The sequence below is a fragment of the Pantherophis guttatus genome, chromosome 8, assembly GCF_059756535.1.
Source record: "Pantherophis guttatus breed Tessera chromosome 8, ASM5975653v1, whole genome shotgun sequence".
NCBI lineage: Eukaryota > Metazoa > Chordata > Lepidosauria > Squamata > Colubridae > Pantherophis > Pantherophis guttatus.
The window spans coordinates 36,648,269-36,660,442 of NC_142070.1; positions in this window are offsets into that span (position 1 = coordinate 36,648,269).

A 12,174-nucleotide genomic window follows, 5' to 3' on the forward strand; every position below is an offset into this window, starting at 1 on the left:
AGAAAATCAAGCCACATACAAATATGTTGTTAGAAAAGGGTTATTTTAACAATCTTCAATTGTTAAACGATTATTGTAAATATTCGTATTTGATACTACAGTAAAACTTGACAAGTGATAGCTTCTTAAAGATTAGTTGCATTGTGAGATTTCAAATCATATCAATGAGATTTCATATTCTGTAAATCCATTGGAATTAATGCATTTTTGAATGACTCTTTTACTCACGCAAGCTTTTTTTTTTAAATCATGCACTGGTCATATGGAACCTACTGAATGATAGAATCATATGGCTGGAAAGGACCTTGAAGATCTTCTGGTTCAACTCCCTACCCAAAGCAAGAGATTTTATACCATTCCAGACAAATAGTGGTCCTTGAAAACCTCCAGCAATGGAGTACCCACAACTCTGGGAGGCAAGCTGTCAAAGGGTCACATTTTAATAAAATCAATCATTCTCACTGTTTTATCAAGGACATTCTTAAATGAAATTTCACCTCCTTTTGTATGTGTATGTGTGTGTGTGTGTGAATGCATGGCAGTGAAGAATGCAATGATTACCAGTATAATTTGGTGGCACTGGCTTGATTTGTGCTAAGGTGCCCTCAGTTCCACCCACCATTACTTTTGCAGATCCAGAATAACCATGAAATTCAAAAACATTTTCCTAATGCCTTGAATATTTCAACACCACTTATTTTTACTCCCAAGCATTCACGTAAAAAATCTTTAATAATTAATTGGTGCTGTTATCAATGAAACACAAGCAAAACAGAAAGTCCAGCTATGTCTGGCAATTGGTGCTTTTGTAAGGCAAAAGTACATTTCTGCAGATGAGATATTAACTCAGTCATGTTTGCAGCTAAATCTTTAATTCATTGAGCTAATGAATCATTGGAAAGTGGCGCTGACATGACTTCTTTTACTGACTTCATCCAGCAGGCACTGAGGAATGTCAAGGGTATCAGGTTTTATTAGTCTGTCAACTATTGTGCAGCTTCTCCAGCCAATGCTATATAATAACTTATTCTATAAGATGCTTCAGTGGCTTTTCATGTCCAGTTTCAAAAGCTGTAACAAATGGTCTTTAGCTTTTAAAGGGCAAATCATGTCTACATTTAAAATATTCTTCATTTTTCTTTAAATTCTGATCTCAAAATGACACCTCAACTTAACTAGCACCATTATATTTGTTGAAAATGTTTTGTTGGGCATAAGACATAATAAAGTAAATTATTAAAATCAATAAAACCATGGGAAAAATAGCTTTCATGATATTTTTGTGTCTTGTTTATAAGTTTCTCCCAGTTTCTTAACAGTAGATTTCTTCTTTCCATGAGTCGGAGAACTCTCTGATATATTAGTTTCGTTTTTGTCAGTATTGTGAGACATAGATAGTACAGCTGTGGGTAAGAAAGTGAATCTTCTAATCTCTCTTTTCTATACCAACAATCTATCCTTAAATATAAGAAAAAGATAAATACATTTCTTTCATTTTGGTATTATTTAGTCAATTAAATTATTTATTTATTTTAATATTAGTAAATAATATTTGTATAGTTGCTTTGGATAAGTAAGATGGTCGCCATATCAGTTCAATAAATGAATGTTTATATAATATGTTTTAGAAAAATATTTTTTGAAAACAATGGAATTTTTTCTTATGCTATTCAAAATAAGGCAACAAAGTATACATATTTTGTTATGTTTCTATCAACCCCATCAGGTAGACCACACCAAGGATCAACTCCAGACAAAATTTAGACTATATTTATCAAGAATGGCTATAATATCAAAATGTTGTAATTGTGATTGTGCTGGGAATCATCCCCTTCATGTATCCATGTAACAAGGGAGGTATCTGTCTGATTTTATACTTGTTTTGGTCTTAAGCTATGTTTTTCTAATTGTTGCTCTTGTAACAGATCTGGCCTCTTTCAAGATCATCTTCCTTAGTTTCAACAGTTTTTGTGTGGATACAAAGAAAAAATTGGGATGTCAAAATGAGGATATATATACTATGATAATACATTTATTGAGATTACACCAGCAATAATAGAAGCTAGCTAGTAAGAGCACAGTAGAAGTATTGATAACAAACTTAATGAATCCTGAAAATGTGCATATTTAGATCCTAAAATAATACCTTAGGGAAATTCTAAAAAACTTAAAAGATACGAACAAGTATTTCATTAACTGCACGCCCGCAGAATTAGACTCAGTTGAACATGGGCTGCTTCAGGCACTCACTTGCCCTCCTGGCAATTCCTCCAGAAATCTCTGCACTCTGTTAAAGCAAATGATTCATGAGCAAGATGCTAAACTAACTTAAGGAAAGATTGGCAACAGCTGTGCACGTTAAGCAGGAAGCCAATGTAAGCCTCACAGAAACAGCTTTCTGTTGGTAAAAGCAACTTAGGTATCAAGCTCTGGGTATTGTGATGCTTTTTGGAATCCAGTTATTTACTATTACTATCCAGTTATTACTGTCATTCTGGTGCCCAAGAAACTCTCCATCAAGGAGTTGAATGACTACAGACCAGTCCCCTTTGTATGTGTAGTTATGAAAATCTTCAAAAGATTAGTGTTGGCCCACCTAAAAACCATCACAGATTTGCTGCTAGGCCCCTTGCAATTTGTCTACCATGCAAATAGATCGGTAGATGATGCTGTCAACATGGCATTGCACTATATCTTACAACATCTTGAATCCCCAAAAAACTATGTAAGGGTCCTTTTTGTACACTTCATTCTACATGGGCATTCAACACATCATTCCTGAAATCCTCCTCTTTAACTGACTCACCTAGTTGTGCCTGACCACACTTGTAGATGGATTATGTGCTTTCTAACCAATAGGAAGCAGCAGTGAAGCTAGAGAAAATCACACTGAACACACTCAATTAGCACAGGAACCCCCCAATGCTGTGTGCTATCTTCATTACTTTTCTCTATATATACCAATGACTGCATCTTGAAGGATCCCTCTGTTAAAATTCTGAAGTTTTCAGTTGATAGAACTGTCATTGGTTTCATTCGAGATGATGAGTCTGCATATAGACAAGAGGTAAATCAACTGGCTCTGAATCTGGAGTTGAACACTCTTAAAACAGTAGAGATGATGGTAGATTTTAGAAGAAGCTCTCCTATTCTATCACCTCTTACAATATTAGGCAACACAGTATCAACAGTAGAGACCTTTAAGTTTCTAGGTTCTATTCTCTCCAAGGACTTGAAATGGACACCTTAGAACCATTATTAAAAAGGCACAACAAAGAATGTTCTTCCTGTGTCAACTCGGAAAGCTCAGATTGTCCAAGTATCTGCTGATACAGTTCTACAGAGGAATTATTGAGTCTGTCATTTGTACCTCAGTAACTGTCTGGTTTGGCACAGCAACCAAACAGGACAGGTACAGACTTCAACAGATAGGACTGCAGAAAAAACAATTGCAACCAGGCTGCCTTCCATTGAGGATCTATGTATTGCATGAACCAGAAAGAAGCTGAGAAAATATCTTCAGACCCCTCACATCCTGCACATAATCTATTTCAATTTTCCCCCTCAGGACACCGCTATAGAGCATTGCATACCAAAACAACTAGACAGAAAGATCATTTTGTTCCCTCGTGCCATCACTCTGGTTAACACTTAATTCCCACAGCATGGCTTATTTCTCATCTTCTCATCTTTCCTACTATATTCTTTGATTGGTTTCTTATGATTATCAATTGTTGTTTGTAATTAATGATTAATGATTGTAATTATGATTTATGACCTATGACATACTACTTGCTGTTTATAAGTACACTGTGAGCTTATCTACTGGAGACAAATTCCTTGTGTGTCCAATGACACTTGGCCAATAAGGAATCTATCCTAACCTATCCATGACCCTGACTTGTTAACTGACTTAAGACTTTGTCCCTCTCTTTTTGGCATTGTAAATTTTTGGCTTGACTTGGACTGCCTGATTTGGAATTTGCCTTTGCTTAGCTAAGTTCTTATTTGTAGTTATTTGCTGCTTCCCTGCTTTTGCATTTTACTCTGTTAACTGTTGCTGCCTTGCTTTCAGTACTTGTAGAAAAAAGTCTTCCCTTTAACACTCTGTGTGCCTTGGAACCGGGTTTGGCTCTGAAGAGGTGCTAAGAAAACTAGGGTGTGAAATTAGATGTCAGAGGGATAATTTCACTGCATGTCATATAGCCTCTGGAAAACTCCACTGTACACATGTGAGAGAATGAGAGTGAAAAACTCAGATATGTTAATATAATTATGAAAACAGTTTTAAGATTGCAGACCTCTTAAGGATCTCGGGGCCCCTCAAGGGTGTGCAGACTGTACTTTAAGAACTGCTACTATAGCTCAATCCAACAGCTTTATGATTTTGTCCCATTGACATATGACTCTTGAGAGTCAAGTATATTATTGTTACTGTTTTGGTCTTAGCAGGCATTGTTGCTCTTTTCAAAAATAGTTTTAACCTCCAAGTTAAAATTTAAAAATAAATATCAATCCCATATAAACATAATTCCATTTATACAAAACTTAGCCTCACTCTGCTATATATTTATGACAGTGTATGAGATTTCAATGGAATGTAAGTCATTAATGTTGGCTAGGATAACTATGCAACATTTGCTATGAAAAATAAAAATAAGGGAACTAAAGCCTTTATAAGGGAATATTAACCTTTTATAATAATGTAACAGGAAGCAGAGTTGGGGGGGAATGAACATTTACATGATTTATTTTTTTAACAAGATAAATCAGTTTTTAGAAATATTTTTAATCTGAAACAGAATAACAGAGTTGGAAAGGACTTTGGAGGTCTTCTAGTCCACCCCCTGCTTAGGCAGATAAGCCTACACCACTTCAGACAAATGGTTATCCAACATCTTCTTAAAAACTTCCAGTGTTGGAGCATTCACAACTTCTGCAGGCAACTTGTTCCACTGATTAATTGTTCTGTTAGAAAATGTCTCCTTAGTTCTAGGTTACTTCTTTCCTTGATTAGTTTTCACCCATTGCTTCTTGTCCTGCCTTCAGGTGCTTTGGAGAATAGCTTAACTCCCTCTTCTTTGTAGCAGCCCCTGAGATATTGGAACACTACTATCATGTCACCTCAGTCATTCTTTTCATTAAACTAGACATACCCAGTTCCTGCAGCAGTTCTTCATGTTTTAGCTTCCAGTCCCAACCATCTTTGTTGCTCTTCTCTGCACCCTTTCTAGAGTCTCCACAACTTTTTTACATCATGGTGACCAAAACTGGATGCAGTATTCAAAGTGTGGCCTTACCAAGGCATTATAGGCCGCGAGGCGCCCCGTGAGGAGGATTAGGGAAATTGGCTGCAGCGATGCCGGCTTCTTCCCCGCTCGCTGGTCGGCGGCTGTCAGAACAGCGGCGACGACGTGGCAGGACCAATGGTGCCGATGGTGGACTGAGGGCGTTCTGGCACTGGCGGTGGAGTTGCAGAGTTGCAGCGGCAATGGCAGCCGCTGCGCAGCGATTGGGAGGGGATGTTTAGCTGGATAAAAATGGCTGCGAAAAAGGGTGAGGTGGAGGTTGTTGGACATTCGATGCTGGCGGAGAGGCGAAGCGGAGGTCGCCAACGGAGGCATGATATGGCTCAAATGACGAGGGGATGGAAAGATCTGGGGTTGGAGAGTCCGGTGGATGGCTCTGGGATGGGGCCTCCATGGGTGGCCTCTCCTCCCCCTCCTCCCCCCCCCTTTCTGGCCCTGTTATCGGCCTGGGAGTCAGCCTTCCTCCCCCCCCCACCCTCTCCTCTCCCTTGTGTATACATCTATCCTCCTACGGAATTACTGGGCAACTACTGGGCAGCTTTATTTGTACCCCGCTTCAAATCAAATCATATTAATTACTTCCATCGAAACTCCCGGCAGATGGGGACTTGGACAGTATTTTGTGGACCCTGAGGGAAGTTGGCTGTTTGAACCATCTTTTATCAGAAGGGATGATACCATCAAATTCCTTGCCTTTGGACATCTGGCCAACCACTGTGAGAGGGTGGCTGGGAAAAACTTTTCTCCCGCTGACTGTATAAACCAACTCCTTCCGCTGCTGTGAGAGAGCAGGGGATTCCGGGTTGCTGCTTATAAAAAGACCTTCTGTCCTAGGACTCTGTGGACCCTACCAAACTGCCTTCCCATTCTGATTTTACTTGATGTACTCGGCGGCGGAGCTATGTGCACTGCGAGACTCCCCCCTCTCGCAGGTTTGGCCCTCCACTCTATCGAGGGCCTACCTTAATGACGGGCTTTGGAACCCCGAGAGGTGGCATGGTGCGAGAAGGGGGTTGAGGGGTTTTTTAGCTAAATTTTTAACCAAAATTTTAAGGGGACCCGGGAGGAAGGGAGGGGGTTGTAAAAGTGGACCCGGGGGGGTTCAGATAGCAACTGAGCAGGGTGATGGGTCGATTGGCTGCAACAGAGGGGTCGTGAAAGGAAATTTAACCGGGGAGCAGGGGGACGATAGGAAGGGCTGTGTAATTGAAACAATGAGTGGGAGGGGCAGGTATGACGGGCGCAGGGGGCCATATCATGTGCTGGGGGTGCGCACACGCTGTTTACAAGTAATTACGCACCCCGGCCCCCAATGCGCGACTCGTGTCCTGGGTTGTGCAGAGTCTCAGGCCCAGGGTCCGCGGCTGATGTTGTGTAATGCCAGGTCGGTTGTTAATAAAGCCCCCCTCATTTGTGATCTTATTTTAGAGGGGGGTGCGGACCTGGCAGGTATTACGGAGACCTGGTTGGGCCAAGAGGGGGGGTCCCCCTCGTTGAAATGTGCCCACCAGGTTTCTGTGCATTTCATCAGCCAAGGGCCCAGGGGAGGGGTGGGGGAGTGGCGGTGATTATTAGGGAGAGTCTTTGTCCGAGGGAGACCACTGTTCCTCAGATAGCCGGATGTGAGTCCCTCTTTGTGAAGTGGGGCCGTGGGGTGCAGATGGGTTTGCTGACTGCGTACCTGGCTCCCTGCCACGTGGCAGCGACCCTGCCCGAGCTACTCGACGTCATTGCCGGGGTGGCGGTTGACACCCCCAGACTTATTGTCATGGGGGATTTCAACCTTCCGTCTGCGGGTGAGGCGTCAGAGGCGGCTCGGGAGTTCATGGCTTCCATGACGGCCATGGACCTGACCCAGTTAGTTCAAGGCCCGACTCACATAGGGGGACACACTCTGGACCTGATTTTTGTCTCTGGTCAGTGGTTGAATGATCTTGGTAGAGGGGACCTAGACATCAAACCCTTGTCATGGACAGATCATTCGCTCCTTCACTTGGACTTTCCTACCGCTTTCCCCCGCCGCAGGGAGACGGAACCGACCAAATGGTTCCGTCCCAGGCGCCTGATGGACCCCGAAAGGTTCCTGACGGAGCTTGGGCCGTTTCCTGAGACTCTGGCACACGACTCGACTGAAGAGCTGGTGGCCGCCTGCGAGAGTGCGGCCACCGGAGCTTTGGACCGCGTCGTGCCTTTGCGGCCTCTGACCCGATGCCGATCTCAATTGGCTCCTTGGTTCTCTGAGGAGCTGAGAGAGATGAAGCGTCGGAAAAGACGCCTAGAGAGCATTTGGAGGACTAGTCAATCTGATTCCGACCGGACACGGGTGAGGTCTTATATCAAGACCTACCTAGTGGCGATAAAAGCGGCGAAATCTAACCATTTTTCCGCTCTTATCGCATCTGCAGAGAACCGCCCAGCCGCCCTGTTTAGGGTGACCCACTCCCTTCTTCGGGGGGGAGTGCGGGAAGATCCCTTGCAAGGCCGCGCTGAGGATTTTGTGCAATTCCTGCATGATAAAGTCGCTCGGATTCGGGATGGCTTGGACTCCGATTGGATGAGTCCAGGGGAGGAGACAGGGGCAGGCCTTGAGAATATTATCTGGGAGGAGTTTGATCCTGTGGCTCCCGAGGATGTGGACAGGGTTCTGGGTAGGATTAGTGCCGCCACATGTTTATTGGACCCGTGTCCCTCTTGGTTGGTACTGGCCTCCCGGGAGGTTACACGAGGCTGGCTCCAGGGGATTATAACTGCTTCTCTGAGTGAGGGTGCCTTTCCCGCCGCCTTGAAAGAGGCGGTGGTGAGGCCCCTCCTCAAGAAGCCTTCCCTGGACCCGGCTGAATTAGCTAACTACCGTCCGGTCTCCAACCTTCGTTTTGTGGCGAAGGTTGTTGAGAGTGTGGTGGCACGACAACTGCCCAGGCACCTGGATGAAGCTATCTATCTAGACCCGTGCCAGTCGGGCTTCAGGCAGGGGCACAGCACAGAAACGGCATTGGTCGCGTTGGTGGATGATCTCTGGAGGGCTCGGGACAGGGGTTGCTCCTCTGTCCTAGTCCTATTAGATCTCTCAGCGGCTTTTGATACCATCGACCATGGTATCATGCTGCGGTGGTTAAGAGGGTTAGGAATAGGGGGCACCGTTCTGCGGTGGTTCTCCTCCTTCCTCTCCGACCGCTCGCAGTTCGTGTTGGCAGGGGGGCAGAGGTCGACCTCGAGGCATCTCGCATGGGGAGTGCCACAAGGGTCGGTCCTCTCGCCCCTTCTGTTCAACATTTATGTGAAGCCACTGGGTGAGATCATCCGTGGTTTTGGGGTGAAGTGTCATCTGTACGCTGATGATACTCAGCTGTACATCTCCACCCCAGACCACCCCAACGATGCCCTTGATGTGATGTCTCGCTGCCTGGAGGCCGTGCGGGTCTGGATGGGGAGGAACAGGCTCAGACTCAACCCGTCCAAGACCGAGTGGCTGTGGCTGCCGGCGTCCCGATATAGTCAGCAGGTGCCATCGCTGACTATTGGGGGTGAATCTTTGCCCCTCACAGAGAGGGCTCGCAATCTGGGTGTCCTCCTGGACGCACGGCTGTCTTTAGAAGAGCATATGACGGCCGTGGCCAGGGGGGCCTTTTATCAGGTTCGCCTGATCCGCCAGTTGCAGCCCTTTCTGGACTGGGACGCCTTGCGCACGGTCACTCATGCCCTTGTCACCTCCCGGCTGGACTATTGTAATGCTCTCTACATGGGGCTCCCCTTGAAGAGCACTCGGAGGCTCCAACTGGTCCAGAATGCGGCCGCGCGGGTGGTTATGGGCGCAACTCGTTGTGCCCGCGTGACACCCCTCCTGCGCGAGCTGCACTGGCTCCCAGTGGTCTTCCGGGTGCGATTCAAGGTGTTGGTTACCACCTTTAAAGCGCTCCATGGCATAGGACCCGGGTACCTTCGAGACCGTCTTCTGCCACCAATAGCCTCCCACCGACCAGTCCGCTCCCACAGAGAGGGTCTCCTCAGGGTGCCATCAGCCAAGTTATGTCGGCTGGCGACACCCAGGGGGAGGGCCTTTTCTGTGGGAGCCCCAGCCCTGTGGAATGAACTGCCCCCGGAAATACGCAAGATCTCCGACCTCCGAGTGTTTCGTTGCGCACTGAAGACCCTGTTGTTCCGCCAGGCAGGGCTATCAACTTAATAATTTTAATTGGGGTATTTTAAATGTTTGGGGTTTTAAATCGGCCAAATCTATGTAATTATTTTAATTTTTAATTATTGTTGTGTGTTGTGTTTTTAAATTGGCTGTACACCGCCCTGAGTCCTTCGGGAGAAGGGCGGTATAGAAATAAAATTATTTATTTATTTATTTATTTATTTATAAAGTGGTATTAACACTTCACGTGATCTTGATTTTGTTTATGCAGCCTAGAACTGTGTTGGCTTTTTTGTCAGCTGTGTTGGCTTTTTTGACAGCTGTTGCACACTGCTGGCTCATATTTAAATGGTTGTCCACTAGGATTCCAAGATCCCTCTCACAGTTACTACTATTGAGTGAGGTACCACATATACTTTATCTGTGCATTTTGTTTTTCTTGCCTAAATGTAGAACCTTACTTTTTTCACCATTGAATTTCATTTTGTTAGATAGTGCCCAATATTCAAGTCTGTCAAGATCCTTCTGTATCTTAAGCCTATCTTCCGGAGTGTTGACTATTCATGCTAGTTGGTGTCGTCTGCAAATTTGATAAGTTCCCCATCTATCCCCACGGACAAATCATTGATGAAAATGTTGAAGAGTACTGGGCTAAAAACTTGGGGTACCCTACTGCGTACTTCCCTCCATATAAATGCTGTTCCATTGAGGACTACATGTTGAGTGCGGCTGATCAGCCAGTTACAAATCCATCTGGTGGTGATGCTGTTTAACCCACATTTTTCTATTTTAGCTCGTAGTAGGTTATGGTCTACTTTATCAAATGCCTTACTGAAGTCCAAGTAAATTATATTGACAGCATTCCTCTGGTCCACTAATTTTGACACTTTTTCAAAGAATGCAATACGATTAGTCTGGCATGATCTGTTTTGACAAACCCCTGTTGGCTTTTGGTTATTACTTTGTTTGCTTCTAGTCATTGCTTGATTATCTTTTCCAGAATCTTCTCTGGTATTGAGGTCAGGCTGATAGGTCTGTAGTTTCCTGGATCTATTTTTTTTTCTTTTTTGAAGATGGGAACTACATCAGCTCTTTTCCAGTTCCCCAGTACTCCAGGAACTTTGAAAGATATAGTTCAATGGTTCCAAGATCTCATCTGCCAGTTCTTTCAGAACCTTGGGGTATAATCCATCTGGTCCTGGTGATTTGAACTCGTCTAGGGTAGACAGGTGCTCACTTACCATTTTCTTCCTTATCTGAAAAATGAATTGGGAGAACATTTGGCATAGAGTGGGAAGTATCTTATTATTTTATCATTTCCATATGCCTTGGATATACTTGCAAAGTATTTGTTAAGAGATGCTTCCAAGATGAAGTAATTAAAAAGAAAATACTATTATTTTTCTTATTTATTTTGAAGGCAATAGTAATTAAATAAACATACCTTTTACAACAATCTGTTCTGGGTAAACCTTTTTTTTTTAACCTCCAAATAGGAAAAAAATGTAAAACTTCTTTCATGTTAGTTAAATAAGAACATATGTTCAAAACTAATGTAGAAAGTCTGTTTGGTGACATAGAGATTCAGGGCATTTGTGCAGGAACACATATTCATGATGGAAGGTTACTTGGCTATAAATATTAAATACAAAAGAAGTAATTTCAGAAGAAATGTCATTAATCAAAATACACAATAAGCAAACAGAAGTTTACTGACACCAATAACTTTGTTAACTGGTTTGAATTTTTTTCATACAACAGCCACAGCAATTACATGATAGCATCTAATTGACATTCTTTCTAAAATCCTATCTGCAAGAAGATGCCTCCTCTGACCTCAATCCCACTTTCACAGGATAAATTTGTAATGATAATTCTAGCCTACTTCTTTGCATTTCTCTATATGTCCCCTTCTAAATACTACTCTTGGTGTCCTTTCCACTAAAGCCCTTCAGGAGAGCAAGCAGGGTTAGGGTTTCAGGGGGAAAAACAGGCAGAAAGATATGGTAATAATGCCAGGGCAGTGATATTATTATTACATAGCCTTACTATTAGGCAACAAGAAGTTTCAGGTCACTTATTAACTGGCAAATTTTGTCATCTAGCTTCAAGAATATAACAGATGATGCATCCTGCAGGCTAAATTCCTCTTGTATTAATCACTTGCATGCCTCTGTATTTGTTTGCTTTTTTCTGGCCTTTGACCATAAGCAGTTTTAAATTTTGCTTTGGCAGAAATATTGTTGTGTCGTATCATTAACTAAAGCAAGGATATTGTATCAATGGAGACTTGATCTTGAGTAAAATTAGTGATTTGGGTCTTCTCTGTCTCTTTCATCTCAATCTAAGTTACTTTGTGTCAGGATAAAATGTGGAAAGAACTTGTTTGGACTTCTTTGTGTTCTTAGCATAAGGATGGGATACAGTGTGATAAACAAGCTGCACCATTACTACCCTCTGTGCCCCAATCTTGGCACATACTGGCACAAATCTCTTTCAACTCATGCTGCAGAAAATAAAGACATATGCAGTTAGATTGGTTACAATTTATACAAAGGCAAGTTTTTTTGTATACACAGCGCCCTAAAGACTGCTAGGCCAACAATTTGCTACTTAAAGCATCCCTTATTGTATAATATTAAGAACAATTAAATTCAAGACTCTTTGTAACATTTTAATTAGAATTCTAAGTCCTCCCCCCCACCCCCGCCCCACAACTTATTAGAT